Source organism: Rhinopithecus roxellana, chromosome 8, assembly GCF_007565055.1.
Source record: "Rhinopithecus roxellana isolate Shanxi Qingling chromosome 8, ASM756505v1, whole genome shotgun sequence".
Taxonomy (NCBI): Eukaryota; Metazoa; Chordata; class Mammalia; order Primates; family Cercopithecidae; genus Rhinopithecus; species Rhinopithecus roxellana.
In genome coordinates this window covers 87,799,079-87,819,129 of record NC_044556.1, presented here as the reverse complement: position 1 = coordinate 87,819,129, position 20,051 = coordinate 87,799,079, and the positions used below count along the sequence as shown (strand labels likewise).

The following is a 20,051-nucleotide window of genomic DNA, read 5'->3' as shown; positions in this document are numbered from 1 at the left end:
TTCAACGTTCTTAAAGAAAAGAATTTTCAACCCAGAATTTCATATCCAGCCAAACTAAGTTTCATAAGTGAAGGAGAAATAAAATCCTTTACAGATAAGCAAATGCTTAGAGATTTTGTCACCACCAGGCCTGCCTTACAAGAGACCCTGAAGGAAGCCCTAAACATGGAAAGGAACAACCGGTACCAGCCATCGCAAAAACTTGGCAAAATGTAAAGACCATCGAGGCTAGGAAGAAACTGCATCAACTAACGAGCAAAATAACCAGTTAATATCATAATGGCAGGATCAAGTTCACACATAACAATATTAACCTTAAATGTTAATGGACTAAATGCTCCAATTAAAAGACACAGACTGGCAAACTGGATAAAGAGTCAAGACCCATCAGTCTGCTGTATTCAGGAGACCCATCTCACATGCAGAGACATACATAGGCTCAAAATAAAGGGATGGAGGAAGATCTACCAAGCAAATGGAGAACAAAAAAAAGCAGGGGTTGCAATCCTAGTCTCTGATAAAACAGACTTTAAACCATCAAAGATCAAAAGAGACAAAGAAGGCCATTACATAATGGTAAAGGGATCAATTCAACAGGAAGAGCTAACTCTCCTAAATATATATGCACCCAATACAGGAGCCCCCAGATTCATAAAGCAAGTCCTTAGAGACTTACAAAGAGACTTAGACTCCCATACAATAATAATGGGGGACTTCAACACTCCACTGTCAACATTAGACAGATCAACGAGACAGAAAGTTAACAAGGATATCCAGGAATTGAACTCATCTCTGCACCAAGCGGACCTAATAGACATCTATAGAACTCTCCACCCCAAATCAACAGAATATACATTCTTCTCAGCACCACATCGCACTTATTCCAAAATTGACCACATAATTGGAAGTAAAGTACTCCTCAGCAAATGTAAAAGAACAGAAATTATAACAAACTGTCTCTCAGACCACAGTGCAATCAAACTAGAACTCAGGACTAAGAAACTCAATCAAAACCGCTCAACTACATGGAAACTGAACAACCTGCTCCTGAATGACTACTGGGTACATAACGAAATGAAAGCGGAAATAAAGATGTTCTTTGAAACCAATGAGAACAAAGATACAACATACCAGAATCTCTGGGACACATTTAAAGCAGTGTGTAGAGGGAAATTTATAGCACTAAATGCCCACAAGAGAAAGCAGGAAAGATCTAAAATTGACACTCTAACATCACAATTAAAAGAACTAGAGAGGCAAGAGCAATCACATTCAAAAGCTAGCAGAAGGCAAGAAATAACTAAGATCAGAGCAGAACTGAAGGAGATAGAGACACAAAAAACCCTCCAAAAAATCAATGAATCCAGGAGTTGGTTTTTTGAAAAGATCAACAAAATTGACAGACCACTAGCAAGGCTAATAAAGAAAAAAAGAGAGAGGAATCAAATAGATGCAATAAAAAATGATAAAGGGGATATCACCACTGACCCCACAGAAATACAAACTACCATCAGAGAATACTATAAACGCCTCTACGCAAATCAACTAGAAAATCTAGAAGAAATGGATAATTTCCTGGACACTTACACTCTCCCAAGGCTAAACCAGGAAGAAGTTGAATCCCTGAATAGACCAATAGCAGGCTCTGAAATTGAGGCAACAATTAATAGCCTACCCACCAAAAAAAGTCCAGGACCAGATGGATTCACAGCTGAATTCTACCAGAGGTACAAGGAGGAGCTGGTACCATTCCTTCTGAAACTATTCCAATCAATAGAAAAAGAGGGAATCCTCCCTAACTCATTTTATGAGGCCAACATCATCCTGATACCAAAGCCTGGCAGAGACACAACAAAAAAGAGAATTTTAGACCAATATCCCTGATGAACATTGATGCAAAAATCCTCAATAAAATACTGGCAAACCGGATTCAGCAGCACATCAAAAAGCTTATCCACCATGATCAAGTGGGCTTCATCCCTGGGATGCAAGGCTGGTTCAACATTCGCAAATCAATAAACGTAATCCAGCATATAAACAGAACCAAAGACAAGAACCACATGATTGTCTCAATAGATGCAGAAAAGGCTTTTGACAAAATTCAACAGCCCTTCATGCTAAAAACGCTCAATAAATTCGGTATTGATGGAACGTACCTCAAAATAATAAGAGCTATTTATGACAAACCCACAGCTAATATCATACTGAATGGGCAAAAACTGGAAAAATTCCCTTTGAAAACTGGCACAAGACAGGGATGCCCTCTCTCACCACTCCTATTCAACATAGTGTTGGAAGTTCTGGCTAGGGCAATCAGGCAAGAGAAAGAAATCAAGGGTATCCAGTTAGGAAAAGAAGAAGTCAAATTGTCCCTGTTTGCAGATGACATGATTGTATATTTAGAAAACCCCATCGTCTCAGCCCAAAATCTCCTTAAGCTGATAAGCAACTTCAGCAAAGTCTCAGGATACAAAATTAATGTGCAAAAATCACAAGCATTCTTATACACCAGCAACAGACAAGCAGAGAGCCAAATCAGGAATGAACTTCCATTCACAATTGCTTCAAAGAGAATCAAATACCTAGGAATCCAGCTTACAAGGGATGTAAAGGACCTCTTCAAGGAGAACTACAAACCACTGCTCAGTGAAATCAAAGAGGACACAAACAAATGGAAGAACATACCATGCTCATGGATAGGAAGAATCAATATCGTGAAAATGGCCATACTCCCCAAGGTTATTTATAGATTCAATGCCATCCCCATCAAGCTACCAATGACTTTCTTCACGGAATTGGAAAAAACTGCTTTAAAGTTCATATGGAACCAAAAAAGAGCCCGCATTGCCAAGACAATCCTAAGTCAAAAGGACAAAGCTGGAGGCGTCACGCTACCTGACTTCAAACTATACTACAAGGCTACAGTAACCAAAACAGCATGGTACTGGTACCAAAACAGAGATATAGACCAATGGAACAGAACAGAGTCCTCAGAAATAATACCGCACATCTACAGCCATCTGATCTTTGACAAACCTGAGAGAAACAAGAAATGGGGAAAGGATTCCCTATTTAATAAATGGTGCTGGGAAAATTGGCTAGCCATAAGTAGAAAGCTGAAACTGGATCCTTTCCTTACCCCTTATACGAAGATTAATTCAAGATGGATTAGAGACTTAAATGTTAGACCTAATACCATCAAAACCCTAGAAGAAAATCTAGGTAGTACCATTCAGGACATAGGCATGGGCAAGGACTTCATGTCTAAAACACCAAAAGCAACGGCAGCAAAAGCCAAAATTGACAAATGGGATCTAATTAAACTAAAGAGCTTTTGCACAGCAAAAGAAACTACCATCAGAGTGAACAGGCAACCTACAGAATGGGAGAAAATTTTTGCAACCTACTCATCTGACAAAGGGCTAATATCCAGAATCTACAAAGAACTCAAACAAATATACGAGAAAAAAACAAACAACCCCATCAAAAAGTGGGGAAAGGATATGAACAGACATTTCTCAAAAGAAGATATTCATACAGCCAACAGACACATGAAAAAATGCTCATCATCACTGGCCATCAGAGAAATGCAAATCAAAACCACAATGAGATACCATCTCACACCAGTTAGAATGGCAATCATTAAGAAGTCAGGAAACAACAGGTGTTGGAGAGGATGTGGAGAAATAGGAACACTTTTACACTGTTGGTGGGATTGTAAACTAGTTCAACCATTATGGAAAACAGTATGGCAATTCCTCAAGGATCTAGAACTAGATGTACCATATGACCCAGCCATCCCACTACTGGGTATATACCCAAAGGATTATAAATTATTCTACTACAAAGACACATGTACACGTATGTTTATTGCGGCACTATTCACAATAGCAAAGACTTGGAATCAACCCAAATGTCCATCTGTGACAGACTGGATTAAGAAAATGTGGCACATATACACCATGGAATACTATGCAGCCATAAAAAAGGATGAGTTTGCGTCCTTTGTAGGGACATGGATGCAGCTGGAAACCATCATTCTTAGCAAACTATCACAAGAAGAGAAAACCAAACACCGCATGTTCTCACTCATAGGTGGGAACTGAACAATGAGATCACTTGGACTCGGGAAGGGGAACATCACACACTGGGGTCTATCATGGGGAGGGGGGAGGGGGGAGGAGGGAGGGATTGCATTGGGGAGTTATACATGATATAAATGATGAATTGATGGGTGCTGACGAGTTGATGGGTGCAGCACACCAACATGGCATAAGTATACATATGTAACAAACCTGCACGTTATGCACATGTACCCTAGAACTTAAAGTATAATAAAAAAAAAAAAAAAAAAAAAAAGAAAGTTGCTGTACCCAAAAAAAAATAAAAAAAATAAAAAAAATAAAGCCAAAAAAAAAAAAAAAAAAAAAAAAAAAGAAGTTCTTCCTTGCCCCTGAGACACAAAGATAAACTCTTACATTATTTTATATTTTCCTTATGAAATTCGAGGATTCTAATGAGTCCTCTCCTGTCGTCAGATGCCAGTATCTGGGACTGTGCCAGGTCAACTCACGAGTCAGAGTTACTTCATTCACTGAATATTTAATGAGCACTTACTGTGTATGAGGCACTATGCTGGGAGCTGCAGACAGAAGACAAGGCATAGCCCCTGGATGGGATGACAGAAGTGGACTAAGAACTCCATGTGACAGGAGAAGAGAGAGGTCAGGAAAGAGCAACCTCAAGTAGAAGTGACAGAAGAGAGAAAGAGACCCACCCATATTGTTCTATATTGTTTTATATTCAGTACCTGCTTTAAGTAGAAACAAGGAAGTGAAACCAAAGGCAGGCAACCCAGCGCCAGACACCAGACCCAAAACCAGGTCTGGGCCTGCCTGACGTTAGTCTGATAGTTAATATTCAACCCATGACCTAGCAATCGATGTTATCCATAGATTCCAGACATTGTATGGAATGACATTGTAAAACTTCTCGTTCAGTTCTGTTTCACTCTGATTACTGGTGCACGCAGCCCTTGTCACATGCTTCCTAGATTGCTCAATCAATCACGGCCCTTTCATGTAAAATCTTTAGTGTTGTGAGCCCTTAAAAGGGACAGACATTGTGTACTCAAAAAGCTCGGATTTTAAGATGCTAGTCTGCTGATGCTTCCAGCTGATTAAAAGCTACTTCCTTCACTATCTCAGTGTCTATGGGGTTTTGTCCACAACTTGTCCTGCTACATTTCTTGGTTCCCTGACAGGGAATCGAGGTGACTGATGGATGGCCAAGGCAGCCCCTTAGGCAGCTTAGGCCTGCCCTGTGGAGCATCCCTGCAGGGAACTCTGACCCACCTGAGCGACGCAATCCAAAGAGTGCTCCCAGGTAGGCAATTGCCCCAGTGGAATGCCTCGCCAGAGCAGTGCATGGCAGGCCCCCGGGGAGGATCAACGCAGTGGCTGAACACCAGGAAGGAACTGGCACTTGGAGTCCAGACATCTGAAACTTGGTAAGACTAATCTTTGAAACTTGCCCACTCCATTTGAGTGGAAGCATAGCCTGATCACCCACAGCACGCCTGTATCAGCACTTTTGTTCTGGTTTTGACTTGACTTGAATTGCTTGATACTTTGGTTTTGGTTTTGACTTGGCTTAAATTTCTTGGTACTCTGATTTTGGTTTGATATAAATGACAAAGGTGTGTGTGTGCCCTCTTTACCCATTCTTTGTTTTGTGGTGAGTGTGTGGTGTTAGCGTGATATTTTGTCTCAAGAAAACATGGGCCAGGCACAAAGTAAGCCCACCTCATTGGGAACTATGTTAAAGAATTTCAAGAAAGGATTCAAAGGAGACTATGGAGTCACTATGACTCCAGGAAAACTGAGAACTTTGTGTGAAATAGATTGGCCAGAATGAGAGATAGGCTGGCCATCAGAAGGAAGCCTGGACAGGTCTCTTGTTTCAAAGGTATGGCACAAAGTAACTGGCAAGCCAGGACACCCAGATCAGTTCCCATATATAGATTTCTGGTTACAGCTAGTTTTAGATCCCCCACAGTGGTTAAGGAGACAGGCAGCAGCAGTACTAGTAGCAAAGGGACAGTTAGTTAAGGAAAGTTCTCACTCTACCTGCCAAGGGAAGCCAGCCCCTAAAGTTCTGTCTGACTCGGAGCCCAAAGACTCATGGCAGAAAGAGGGCACCAACAGTGCCGCTCCTTACCAAGCGGAGAGGCCCCCTACTTCTGAGCCCACAGGCCCGAGATCACCCAGAGTAGAAAGGAAGGAAGTGAACCTGCAGGAGAAACTCCTCCCTTGGCAGCTTCTTTACAGCCCAAGACTGGAATTCAGATGCCCCTGAGAGAGCAGTGACATACTGGGATAGATGAGGATGGACACATGGTGGAAAGGCGTGCCTTCATATATCACCCTTTCACCTCTGCTGACCTAGCTGACCTCCTCGATTGGAAAAATAATACCCCATCTTACACTGAAAAGCCTCAAGCTCTAATTGACTTGCTCCAAACTATTATACAGACTCATAATCCTACTTGGGCTGATTGCTACCAGTTACTCATGTACCTCTTTAACACAGATGAAAGGCGAAGGGTGCTCCAGGTGGCAACTAAATGGCTAGAGGAGCACATCCCAGCCAAATACCAAAATCCCCAGGAATACATAAGAATTCAGCTGCCAGGAGCAGACCCTCAATGGGATGTGAATGAAGGATCCAATATGGAGAGGTTAAGACGATACCAGGAGGCATTAATTGAAGGGGTGAAAAAAGGGGCTCAAAAGGCCACAAGTGTAAATAAAGTTTCTGAAGTCATCCAAGGAAAGGAGGAAAGCCCAGCCCAATTCTATGAAAGACTGTGTGAGGCCTATCGTATGTACACTCCTTTCGATCCAGATAGTCCTGAAAACCAGCGTATGATTAACATGGCCTTAGTTAGTCAAAGCGCAGAAGATATCCAGAGGAAATTGCAAACACAGGCTGGTTTTGCAGGGATGAATACCTCGCAGTTACTGGAGATAGCTAATGGAGTATTTGTAAATAGAGATGCAACAAGCCGCCGAGAAAGCCGTAAGGAAGGTGAACGCCAGGCCAGGCGGAATGCTGATTTTCTGGCTGCAGCAATTAGAGGGATCCCCACAAAGGGCAAGGAAAGGGGAGTTCCGGGAGGAATGCCCAGTCCAATTGCTCATGTCTGCAGCATAACCAATGTGCCTACTATAAAGAAATAGGACATTGGAAAGATAAGTATCCCCAACTAAAGGAGAAGCAAGGTGATGCGGAGCAAAAGACCACAGATAAAGACGAAGGGACTTTGTTCAATCTGGCCGAAGAGCTACTAGACTGAAGGGGACTGGGCTCAAATGCCCCCAAGGAGCCCATGGTCAGGATGACAATAGGGGGCAAGGCACCCCAGTGTCCCCCTTATCTAAGAAAACATTGATAAAATCGGACCAACGGGAGTCTCCGCCAAGCAGGTTTTCTGCCTACAGCGGACCTGTATCAGGGATCTTTACAGCTGAAGTTACTGAGAACAGGAGTTATCGTGGCCCTTACGGTCCCCCAAGAAGAAGAATGGAGACTTTTTCTAACCGAGCCAGGTCAGGAGATAAAACCGGCTCTAGTTAAGCGATGGCCCCGAGTATGGGCAAAGGACAATCCTCCGGGGCTGGCGATCAATCAAGCCCCCATACTCACAGAAGTTAAGCCTAGGGCCCAGCCAATTAGACAAAAGCAGTATCTGGTTCCTAGAGAAGTTCTTGAAGGAATACAAGTTCATCTTAAATGCTTGAAAGCTTTTGTAATTAAAGTTCCTTGCCAGTCTCCATGGAACACCCCCCTCCTACCTGTCTGCAAGCCAGGGACCAGGGACTATTGACGCATAGAGGACTTACGTTTGGCTAACCAAGCTACAGTGACCCTGCACCCAACAGTTCCTAAGCCTTACACACTGTTAGGATTGCTGCCAGCTGAGGACAGCTGGTTCACTTGTCTGGACTTGAAGCATGCCTTCTTTACCATCAGACTAGCTCCTTAGAGCCAAAAGCTGTTTGCCTTTCAGTGGGAAGATCTGGGGTCAGGTGTCACTACTCAGTACACTTGGACTTGGCTTCCCCAAGGGTTTAAAAATTCCCCCACCATCTTCGGGGAGGCATTGGCTCGAGACCTCCAGAAGTTTCCTGCTAAAGACCTAGGCTGCATCTTGCTCCAGTACATGGACGATCTTCTGCTAGGACACTCCACGACAGACAGGTGTGCAAAAGGGACGGATGCTCTGCTTCGACACCTGGAGGACTGTGGATATAAGGTGTCCAAGAAGAAAGCTCAGATCTGTAGACAGCAGGTACGCTACCTGGGATTCACTATTCGGAAAGGGGAGCGCAGCCTGGGGTCAGAAAGAAAGCAGGTCATCTGCAACTTACCAGAACCTAAAACCAGAAGGCAAGTAAGGGAATTTCTAGGAGCTGTGGGGTTCTGCAGATTATGGATTCCAAACTTTGTGGTGTTAGCCAAACCATTGTAGGGGTTACAAAGGCGGGTGACCAGGAGCCTTTTGAATGGGGACCTCTGCAACAGCAAGCCTTTGCAAGTTAAAGGAAAAACTTATGTCAGCCCCAGCCTTAAGACTACCAGATTTGACAAAGCCCTTTACACTCTATGTGTCAGAAAGAGAAAAAATGGGCTGCATGCAGTGGCTCATGCCTGTAATCCCAGCACTTTGGGAGGCCAAGGCGGGCGGATCACGAGGTCAGGAGATCAAGACCATCCTGGCTAACACAGTGAACCCCGTCTCTACTAAAAAATAAAAAAAAATTAGCTGGGCGTGGTGGCGGGCACCTGTGGTCCCAGCTACTTGGGAGGCTGAGGCAGGAGAATGGTGTGAACCCGGGAGGTGGAACTGGCAGTGAGCCAAGATTGCACCACTGCACTCTAGCCTGGGTGACAGAGCAAGACTCCGTCTCAAAAAAAAAGAAAAGAAAAGAAAAAAATGGCAGTTGGAGTTTTAACCCAAACTGTGGGGCCCTGGCCAAGACCAGTGGCCTACCTCTCAAAACAGCTAGATGGAGTTTCAAAAGGCTGGCCTCCATGTCTGAGAGCCCTGGCAGCTACAGCCCTGTTAGCGCAAGAAGCAGACAAGCTAACCCTTGGGCAAAACTTAAGCATAAAGGTCCCCCGTGAGGTGGTAACTTTAATGAATACCAAAGGACACCATTGGCTAACAAATGCTAGATTAACCTAGTACCAAAGCTTGTTATGTGAAAACCCCTGCATAATCATTGAAGTCTGTAACACTCTGAATCCTGCCACCTTACTCCCAGTATCAGACAACTCTGTCGAACATAACTGTGTGGACTCAGTCTATTCTAGCAGACCCAATCTTTGAGACCAGCCATGGGCATCAGTGGACTGGGAGTTATATGTGGACAGGAGCAGCTTCATCAATCCACGAGGAGAAAGATGTGCAGGATATGCGGTGGTAACCTTGGATGATGTTACTGAAGCCAGACCATTGCCTCAGAGCACTTCAGCCCAGAAAGCAAAGCTCACTGCCTTAACTCGGGCCCTAGAACTTAGTGAAGCTCTTGCTAAAACAGTAGTGCAGCGATGCATTACCTGTCGACAGCACAATGCAAAGCAAGGCCCCTCTGTTCCTCCCAGCATATAAGCCTGTGAAGCAGCTCCCTTTGAAGATCTTCAAGGGGACTTCACAGAGATGCCCAAATGCGGACGTAACAAGTATTTACTGGTTCTAGTGTGTATTTACTCTGGGTGGGTACAGGCTTATCCAACACAAACTGAAAAAGCTTATGAAGTAACCCGTGTGCTTCTTCAAGATCTCATCCCTAGGTTTGGACTGCCTCTACGGATCGGCTCAGATAATGGGCCATTTGTGGCTGACTTAGTACAGAGGACGGCAAAGGTATTGGGAATCACTTGGAAGCTACATGCCACCTACTGACCTCAGAGTTCTGGAAAGGTGGAGCGAATGAATCAGACTGTCAAAAATAGGGAAAGTATGTCAAGAGACAGGATTAAAATGGATACATGCCCTTCCTATGGTATTGTTCAAAATTAGGTGCACCCCCTCTAAGAAAACAGGATACTCCCCTTATGAAATATTATATCATAGGCCTCCTCCTATACTGTGAGGACTTCTGGGTACTCCCCAAGAGTTGGGTGAAACTGAATTGCAGTGACAGTTACAGGCCTTGGGGAAAAATTACCCAGACAATCTTAACTTGGGTAAATGAGAGGTGCCCAGTCAGCTTATTCTCCCCAGTTTACCCTTTTTCTCCAGGTGACCATGTGTGGATCAAGGACTGGAACGTAGCTCCCTTATTATGGCCGTGGAGGAAGGGACTCCAGACTGTTATCCTGACCACTCCCACGGCTGTGAAGAGAGAAGGAATTCCGGCCTGGATTCACCACAGCCGCATAAAGCCCGCAGCCACTGGAACCTGGGAGGCCAAACCAAGCCTAGACCATCCCTGCAAAGTAACCCTGAGGAGGACGACAAGCCCTGCTCCAGTCACACCTGGAAGCTGACTGGTCTACACACGGCCAAAGCATGAGGAAAATCATCATGGGACTTATTTTCCTTATAACATGGACTTGTGTGGTAAAAGCTTCCACCGCTTCTTCCCCCGCAGGGGACTGCTTTCAGTGCATACATCAGGTCACTGAGGTAGGACAACAAGTTAAGACAATCTTTTTGCTCTATAGTTATTATGAGTGCCTAGGAATTCCAAAAGGAATATGTTTGTATAATAACACTCATTACAAAGTCTATAATCCAGGAAGTGACCAGCCCGATGTGTGCTATGACACCTCTGAACCTCCCATTTCCACAGTTTTTGAAATAAGATTACGGACTGAAGACTGGCGGGGACTTATAAATGATACAAGTAAAGTATTAGCCAGAACAGAAGAAAAAGGGGTGCCCAAATGCATACTCTTAAAATTTGATGCTTGTGCTGTCATTAACAGCAATAAGTTAGCAGGATGTAGCTCTTTTAATTGGGATAAAAGCTGCATGACCAAAAATAAGTACATCTGTCAGGAATTAGGATTGCGTGGAAAAGAATGTGGGTACTGGTCTTGTGTCATTTGGGCTACTTGGAAAAAGGATGAAAAAGATCCTGTTTGGCTCCAAAAAGGGAAAGGAAGCCCCTACTGCACAAGTGGAAGCTGCAACCCTTTAGAATTAGTAATCACAAACCCGTCAGACCCAAAACGGAAAAAAGGAGAATATGTATCTCTAGGCATTGATGGAAAAGGACTAGACCCTAAGGTAAACATTTTAACAAAAGGAGAGATTTGAAAACGCTCTCCAGAACCAGTATTTCAGACTTTCTATGATGAACTAAATGTGCCAGTACCTGAAATTCCAGGAAAAACTAGAAATTTGTTTTTGCAATTAGCCGAGCATGTAGCCCAGTCTCTAAAAGTCACTTCATGTTATGTTTGTGGAGGAACTGTAACAGGAGATCAATGGCCATGGAAGCCCAAGAATTAGTTCCTATAGACCCAGTTCCTGACGAATTCCTGGCCCAAAAGAACCACCCTGGCAACTTCTGGGTTCCAAAAGCCTCAACTATCAGACAATATTGCATAGCTAGAGGAGGAAAAGAATTCACTCATCCTGTAGGATGACTTAGTTGTCTTGGACAAAAACTGTATAATGGTACCACAAAAACAGTTACATGGTGGAGTTCCAATTACACAGAAAAAAATCCATTCAGTAAATTTCCAAAATTGCAGACTGTTTGGGCCCACCCAGAATTCCACTGGGACTGGACGGCCCCCACTGGGCTATATTGGATATGTAGACATAGAGCCTATGCTAAGCTACCTGATCAGTGGACAGGTAGCTGTGTAATTAGCACTATTAAACCATCTTTTTTCCTACTGCCCATAAAAATAGGTGAACTCCTAGGATTCCCGGTCTATGCTTCCCATGAAAAACAAAGCATAGCCATAGGTAACTGGAAAGATGATGAATGACCCCCTGAAAGAATTAACAATACTATGGGCCCGCTACTTGGGCACAAGATGGCTCATGGGGATATTGGACCCCCATCTACATGCTCAACCGAATCATACGGTTGCAAGCTATTTTAGAAATTATTACTAATAAACCCAGTCAAGCCTTGACTGTTCTTGCCTGGCAAGAGACTCAGATGAGGAATGCTATCTACCAAAACAGACTAGCTCTCGACTACTTGCTAGCAGCTGAAGGAGGAGTTTGTGGAAAATTTAACCTTATTAATTGCTGCCTACACATAGATGATCAAAGGATCATGAACTAGATGAACTAGATGAAGACATAGTTAAAGATATAACAAAACTGGCACATGTACCCCTGCAAGTGTGGCACGGATTTGATCCTGGGGCCATGTTTGGAAATTGGTTCCCAGCAATAGGAGGATTTAAAACTCTTATAACAGGAGTTATAATAGTAATAGGAACTTGCTTACTACTCCTACTCCTTGGTTTGCTACCTGTACTTCTTCAAATGATAAAAAGCTTCATCGCTGCCTTAGTTCACCAGAATGCTTCAGCACAAGTATACTATATGAATCACTATCAATCTATTGCACAGGAAGACATAAGTAGTGAGAATGAAAGTGAGAACTCCCACTACTAAAATGAGTGAGAGTCTCAAGGAGGGGAAATGAGAGAGGAGAGAAAGAGACCCCCCATATTGTTCTATATTGTTTTATACTCAGTACCTGTTTTAAGAAGAAACAAGGAAGCGAAACCAAAGGCAGGCAGCCCAGCGCCGGGCACCAGACCCAAAACCAGACCCAAAACCAGGCCTGGGCCTGCCTGACCTTAGCCTGACAGTTAAAATTCAACCAATGACCTCGCAATCGATGTTATCCATAGATTCCAGACATTGTATGGAAGGACATTGTGAAACTTCTCGTTCTGTTTCATTCTGATTACTGGTGCATGCAGCCCCTGTAACATACCCCCTAGATTGCTCAATCAATCATGGCCCTTTCATGCAAAATCTTTAGTGTTGTGAGCCCTTAAAAGGGACAGATACTGTGCACTTAACAAGCTCAGATTTTAAGACGCTAGTCTGACGATGCTTCCAGCTGATTAAAAGCTACTTCCTTCACTAGCTCGGTGTCTGTAGGGTTTTGTCCACGGCTCGTCTTGCTACAGAAGGAATGAAATTTCAATTTGCAAACTGCCCAGGAGGGAGAGACCACAATCTCAGCAGGCATATGTCAACCATATGCAAGTGACGTGCAACCATGCAAACATTTGGGGTAGCCCAAGAGTGGAGAAGACTATCGTTGGGGGATCTAGAATTCCTTTCCTAGTCTAGAAGAATTATACTAGGACTTGTATGATAACGCCTAAAGTTCTCAAAACCAAATATGGAATCAACTACTAAGAAGAAACTTCTAAAATGCAGTGGCTCAGCCTCCATGTTGTACCCAATGGACAGACCCCTTCTGTGTAAAGACAATTTTTGGCAGCCGTTTCCTCCAAACATGCAAAAACCCGGAACTGGAAATTGAGGGCTGAGCTATGGCTCTTTGTAAAAACCTCCATGGGCTCCTAAGACAAGTGCCCACTCTAATGATCACCTGCAGAAAAGCTCACCCCAACCAGGAGGATATGTATGTACTTAATTAAGATTCTTCTAAATAGCACTATCCACTTAGGGAAATTTTAAGAGCCAGGCATTACAAATTTATTAAAATACTTCAATGGAAAAATAGCAACCACAGTATCAACTCAGAGTACAACCAGAGCATACAGGACATGACCCTGTTGGAACCCTTACTAGACCTGAGCCAAGGTCAGTCAGAAAGCAGGATGGATTATTTCACAGCCCATCAACTCCTCACAGTACCAGCTGTCTGCATGCTCAGAGAAAGGTCCATCACCTGGGCTGGTGGAACAGGCATCATGGGGAAGCCAGGAACCTGAGTTTGGGTTCTGGCTTTGCTTTTGACTGTGTGATTTTGAATAATCCCTTTCTCCCCTATGTCTCAGTGTCCTCATGTGCAAAATTAGCACATTGCATTGCATCAGTATTTCTGAACATGGAACAGGGGTGGGAAACATTTCAGAACTCCTTGGGAAAGTTGCCAAAATACAAAGTACCTGCTAAACCAAAACCAGAGGGTGGCTTGCCCAGGCCAGTTGAGAGCCACCTGACTGGTTACATGTGATTTGGGGATTGTTTGCACATCACCTGAAGCATCCCTAGCACACTAGGCTCCTCAGGAATCTACAGACAGAATCCTTGGGCTTATCATTAAATCTATTGACTCCTACCTATATCATTCCACGGTACTGGGAAAAAGGGAGTGGGGAGGGAGGAACTGTAAATCTCTTTGCAAATACAAACATCTTCCATGCCGTAACTTAGGTCCATAAGCCCTAAATATAAAACACAGCTTTGATCTCATAAGTGAGTCCCACCACATATGAGTAGATGCAAAGAATGCAAAGAACACATACCAAGAATCCCACTAGGTTACAAGTGCCTCAAGGATTGCAAGAGGTACTGCTCCAGGTAAGTAGACACTGTTTTGCTCATTGCTGCATTCCAAGCACCTGGATCAGGGCAAGGCACACAGTGGTTACTCAATAAGTATCTATTGAAAGAATGAATGAATGAGTTTACCCATCTTCATATCCTTGGCCCAGTGCTTGCAATAAATGTTAAATGAGCAAATATAAAATGTTTTAAACTTTTCAAAATGCTTTCATAAATCCTTCATTAGCTGATCACAGCAACTCACTCAGTTCTTCATTCAGATAAAGTAGGTTAGCTCCTTCTCTACCCCAGACTGTCTTCCTAGTGTGCTTAAGGGCAAGTTATCTCTTCACTAAAGATAAAGCCTGGGAGTATCCAGTGTACAAGAGGGCAGTTCTGAGGCTCAGTCACATGTCTATCCATCACACAGCAGGTCCCAGGACTCAGAATCTCCATCCAGACCATGCTGTCCAAGACCTACTAATTAACTAACTGAATGTATACATACTCAAGAGTGTGTAATACTCTACCTTATAAAAAATTATTTCAGTTGGTTTATCAGAAATACACAAAATAGGGAAAAATAATTGAAAATAAAAATTAGACCCAGGAAGATACAGAGGTAGGACAGAGAGAGATACCAAGACCACAGGGCCCCCGAAGAGCCAAATTCATTGGCTTGAAAATTTGGATCTAAGTTTCCCAGAATAGCCAGGTGTGGTGGTGCATACCTGTAGTCCTAGCTACTCAAGAGGCTGAGGCAGGAGAATCACTTGATCCCAGGAGTTCAAGGCTGCAGTGAGGTATTATTGCACCACTGCACTCCAGCTTGGGGGACAGAGTGAGACCTTGTCTCTAAAATAAAATTAAAATTAAAAATAAGTTTCCCAGAAGCTGAAGTGGAAAGAGAAATCAGTTACTTAGCTGCCCATGTCCATAAAGAAAAAGGATACCAGTTCCTCAGGGGAAACAAACTATTCCCCAAACTCACATTTAAAAGTTATTTATTTTCTGTACATATTTTAACTACAATGGAGAATAGTGCACCCCCATAGCACACACAGCAATAGGCATTAAACTGTTTGTTGTAGCATCCCTCAATAATGACTAAGAACTGAATACTAAATATGACCCAGCAAAAATATATGATGGAAGAGGCAAGACAAGGCAATGTGGTCCAAATTTTGAATGTGCTTCAGTCATCTTCCATCAATCACAACTAGTGAAACCAGTCCAACTGCCCATAGAACTTATGCTGATGGTTTTTTGAACACACATGGAAATTGACCCTCCATGGTCTTACAACTGGAAACTTACATTTGTGTTATCTGAGTTTCTTCCTCAGAAAACTGATCCTTAGGCAAGGAACTGAAACTCACTAGACCACCACATCCAGTGAGATGCCAGATCCCTCACCCATCATGATTGCTTCCATACCTCTCCTTAATTCCCATTTTCCTGCACGTGGTTGCATTTCTTCCCCACTATATAAACTCCCAATTTTAATTGGCTGAGAGGAATCGATTTGAGACAATTTCCCATCACTCTGGCTGACATCACCCAAATAAAGCTTTCATCCCTGGCAATGTCATTGTCTCAGTAATTGGTTTTCTATGCAGCAAGCAACAGGACTAGATCAAACCCCTGGCATTTCAGAAACAGATTTTGGTTCCTTGACCAGAAGGCCTTGTTCATGGCTCTGCAGCCGTGGGCCAGGAGAGTTTCAGAAGCCCTCCTAAGCAGCTGCCTGGCCCTTTTTTGGCTGGAGGTGGATTTCAGTCTCTCTTTGACTCTGTCACTGTGGCCTCTACTGCATTTCTGATTGCCTATGAAGAACAGCCTTTGAAATTTGCCATCTGCATCTGGATAAATGAGTGTCTTTTGTGGGTACCAGACGAGGGGAATGGCTCAATTTTGGGAATTCCAAAGAAATTTCCATTTGCAGGTTGAACAAGTGTAACCAACAGAGGGGCAAGCCCTCCAACTATTTGTTTGGACACTCTTGGGACCTGTTAGTAATTGTTGGTGTGTATAAACATCTGTGTCCGGACAAGTATGTTTTGTGGGTCCAAACAGTGGCAACTGCTCCTCTCAATTTTGGGAATTCTGAAGAAATTTCCATTTGCAGATTGAACAAGCCCAACCAAGAGAGGAAAGCACCCCAATTATTTCGGTTTGGACACTTTTGGGGCATGATGGGTGCTGCTGTAGTTGGATTGTGTATTGGTGATTGTGTGCATGTTGACATAGCTGTGGGAGGTCGAGGTTCAATCCCACAGTGCAGCCTGCTTGGATGCATCCTTTAGGTTGGTATGAATGTAGTTATGGGCCAAGAGAGCAAGGGAAAGTCTACAGCCATACCCATACCACCCCAAACTGCTGATCTCATCTCATCTTGGAAGGTCTTTGAATCGTAGGGCTGTCTTACAATTGGATTCATTTTACTGTTAAATGGGAAACTGGGTCAGAGTTCCTTTGTATCCAGGCTTGTATGTTGCTCATCTAAAAAGGATCAGGACTCATTAGTATTAAGTTGGTGCAAAAGTAATTGTGGTTTTTGCCACTGCTTTCAGATGGCAAAAACCACAATTATTTTTGCGCCAACCTCATACATGATGTTCTTCTGTGGTGCTGCTTGGCCCCAGTGTTCTTTGGAGTCTGGATAGGTTTGGCCTTTAAAAATCAAACTGCCATGGAAACTGCTTAACCCAAAATTTTGGCTCATAGCCTTCACTGGATTACCTACCAGGGCAAAATTCAGCCACATGAACATGTTCATAAACCGGTGAGTTTGCACTGCTATCTCATGGCTAGAATTCCAAGGTAAAAGCTACTGGATCTTTGTTTATATGTGTACATATGTGTCTAGATATCATGTGTTGTCTTTACATGGTACCAAATTGGTTTATAAATAAAAAGGAACTCATAAATTAAGTAAATAAGTCCAAGACTTTTTCAAGTTCATGTGACTTAAGTAAATTCTAAATAAGCTGGCTTTAAAATTATTGGTAAGATTAAAATAGAAATGTCTTCAGCATTGTCAACATATTTTTTTCTGGGCTTTATATTTGTCTCTGCTAGATATTTTAAAGTGTTAGAGTTTGGCACAGAAGGTTGTAAAACTATAAACCCAGCCAAAACAAAATGACCTTTGTGTGATTTTTTTGATAAGTAAGACTAATACCATTAGTTTAATAGAAAGAGCTGAATCTTCTGAGTTATTGGTGAAAATACCCATTTATTTCAGGTTCTTGAGTGAGCACTTAATATGCACAGGTTATAAAAATAATTAACAAGGAAATAATGACTAGCTCTGTCTAATATCTCAGCTCTCATACGTAATCTAGATAAACTGCTAAAAATGAGTGAAATGTAAATGGGATAATTGCTATAGGTGAACTTTCTACGTAATTTAAAATCTTGAAGTTATTTTGGATGCTCACTAGATGTATGAGTCATTTCCAATTAAGAAAGGGTTATAATATAGGCAAAACATGTTTTTGTAAAACATTATGGAATGTTCTTACCTATAAAATGCTAACATCTGATAGACAGTTCAGAATTACTTGCTTCCCAGATTGTCACTCAAATTTAAGGTTACTAAGAATAGGAATTCTAGCTAATATATAATTTTAGGCCACAGACCCAACACAGCCATGCTGCTGCCCCACCTACCCTGCTTCCCGCCAGTTGCCCACGTCCTTTGACCTGTTCCAACAATCTGATAAAACATGGTGGATTACTATGAAGTTCTAGGCGTGTAGACAAGCCTTACTGGAGGATATTAAAATGACATATCAGAAACTGGCACTGAAGTGGCACCGAGATAAAAATACTGAGAATAAAGAAGCAACAGAGAAGGCCGGGCGCAGTGGCTCACGCCTGTAATCCCAGCACTTTGGGAGGCCGAGCCGGGCGGATCACAAGGTCAGGAGATCAAAACCATCCTGGCTAACTCGGTGAAACCCCGTCTCTACTAAAAATACAAAAAAATTAGCCAGGCGTGGTGGCAGGCGCCTATAGTCCCAGTTAATCAGGAGGCTGAGGCAGGAGAATGGCGTGAACCCGGGAGGCAGAGATTGCAGTGAGCCGAGATCGTGCCACTGCACTCCAGCCTGGGCGACAGAACAAGACTCTGTCTCAAAAAAAAAAAAGTAGCAGCAGAGAAAAAATTCAAACAAGTAGCTGAGACATGTGAGGTGGTATCAGACGCTAGAAAATAAGACAGTTTAATTTATATTAAACCAGAAGGAGGATTAAATGGTAGGAGAGGCGGCGGAAGTCATTTTGACAGTCATTTGAGTTTAGCATCACATTTCATAACCTAGATGATGTCTTCAGGGAATTTTTTGGTGGAAGGGACCCATTTTCATTCAACTACTTTGAAAACTTATTTGAGGACTTTTTTGGGAATCAAAGGGGTCCCCAAGAGAGCAGAAGCTGAGGAATGGGTTGTTTTTCTCAGCAGATTTCCATATTTTGGAAGTGGATTTTCTTCTTTTGATACAGGATTTACTTCATTCTGGTCACTAGGTCATGGGGGACTCATTTCATTCTCTTCCACATCATTTGGTGGTCGTAGGATAGGCAACTTCAAATGTGTATCAACTTCTACTGAAATCATTAACGGCAGAAAAATTACTAAAAAAGATTGTCAAGAATGGTCAAGAAAGAGCAGAATTTGAAGAAGAGGGTCAGTTAAAGTCCTTAACGATACATGGTGAGGAGCAGCAGCTGCACTTGGATAACCAGGAATTCAATGCACGCACCTAACAGAAATGTTAAACTATAACAAGCACCATTTAAGGATTAACAAAAACAGCTTTTGAAGATATCCAATGAACTCGACTTTCAGTATAATTGTACCTAAAGTATTTATAAAGAGCTTCTCAGAGCTCCTATTTGTCATAGACTTTTGAGTTTATTGTTGGGACCACAAAATAGGACTTTTTGTTTTAAAAATTGATGTAAATCTCTATATGCACTTGCTTTCTTATTAAACATACTCCAAGGTGAGTCTTGACTCTTCAGTGGTAAGACAAGAGTATACACTAACACCAGCACGGATCTGCTTTTCCATCATGTCTGGAAACGTGAGCCAAGCAGTGTCAGCCTGCTATGACATTAACATTGCCAGGACAAGCCTTCTATAGAAACAATTTCATTTTTTTTTCAGTGTTTAGTAGTTAAAGATATTAATGCATTAATGGTAATATACTTCTGGCTTAATATAAATTAAGTATGTTTTCTACTTGTGCATAAATGCTGGCAATTTAGTAGGTCTTGACAATTGTTTAAACATGCAATGTTAAGCTTGGGTTTTAAAAAAGTAAAGTTGGTAAGCTGGGTCTTTGCCATTTGCTTTAAAACAAAGAAATGCAAATGTGTTCAGTGCATTCTTTCTTGAAAAAAAATTGTATGTAAAATGTGCCAAAGAAGATGTGTTCTTATTGAGAAAAATAATACTTTTGTTTAATTCAGAAGTTATCTGATATGGTTTGGCTGTGTCCCCACCCAAATCTCATCTTGAATT

The 20,051-nt window shown here is 42.5% G+C and overlaps 1 protein-coding gene and 1 pseudogene across 11 annotated transcripts in view; one reads left to right on the top strand and one right to left on the bottom strand.

Annotated features, from left to right (window-relative positions):
- CNIH3 (cornichon family AMPA receptor auxiliary protein 3) overlaps positions 1 to 20,051 on the bottom strand; it is a 372,243-nt gene that overhangs the window by 89,029 nt on the left and 263,163 nt on the right. The window lies entirely within an intron of this gene.
- LOC104662454 lies at positions 18,250 to 19,291 on the top strand (annotated as a pseudogene).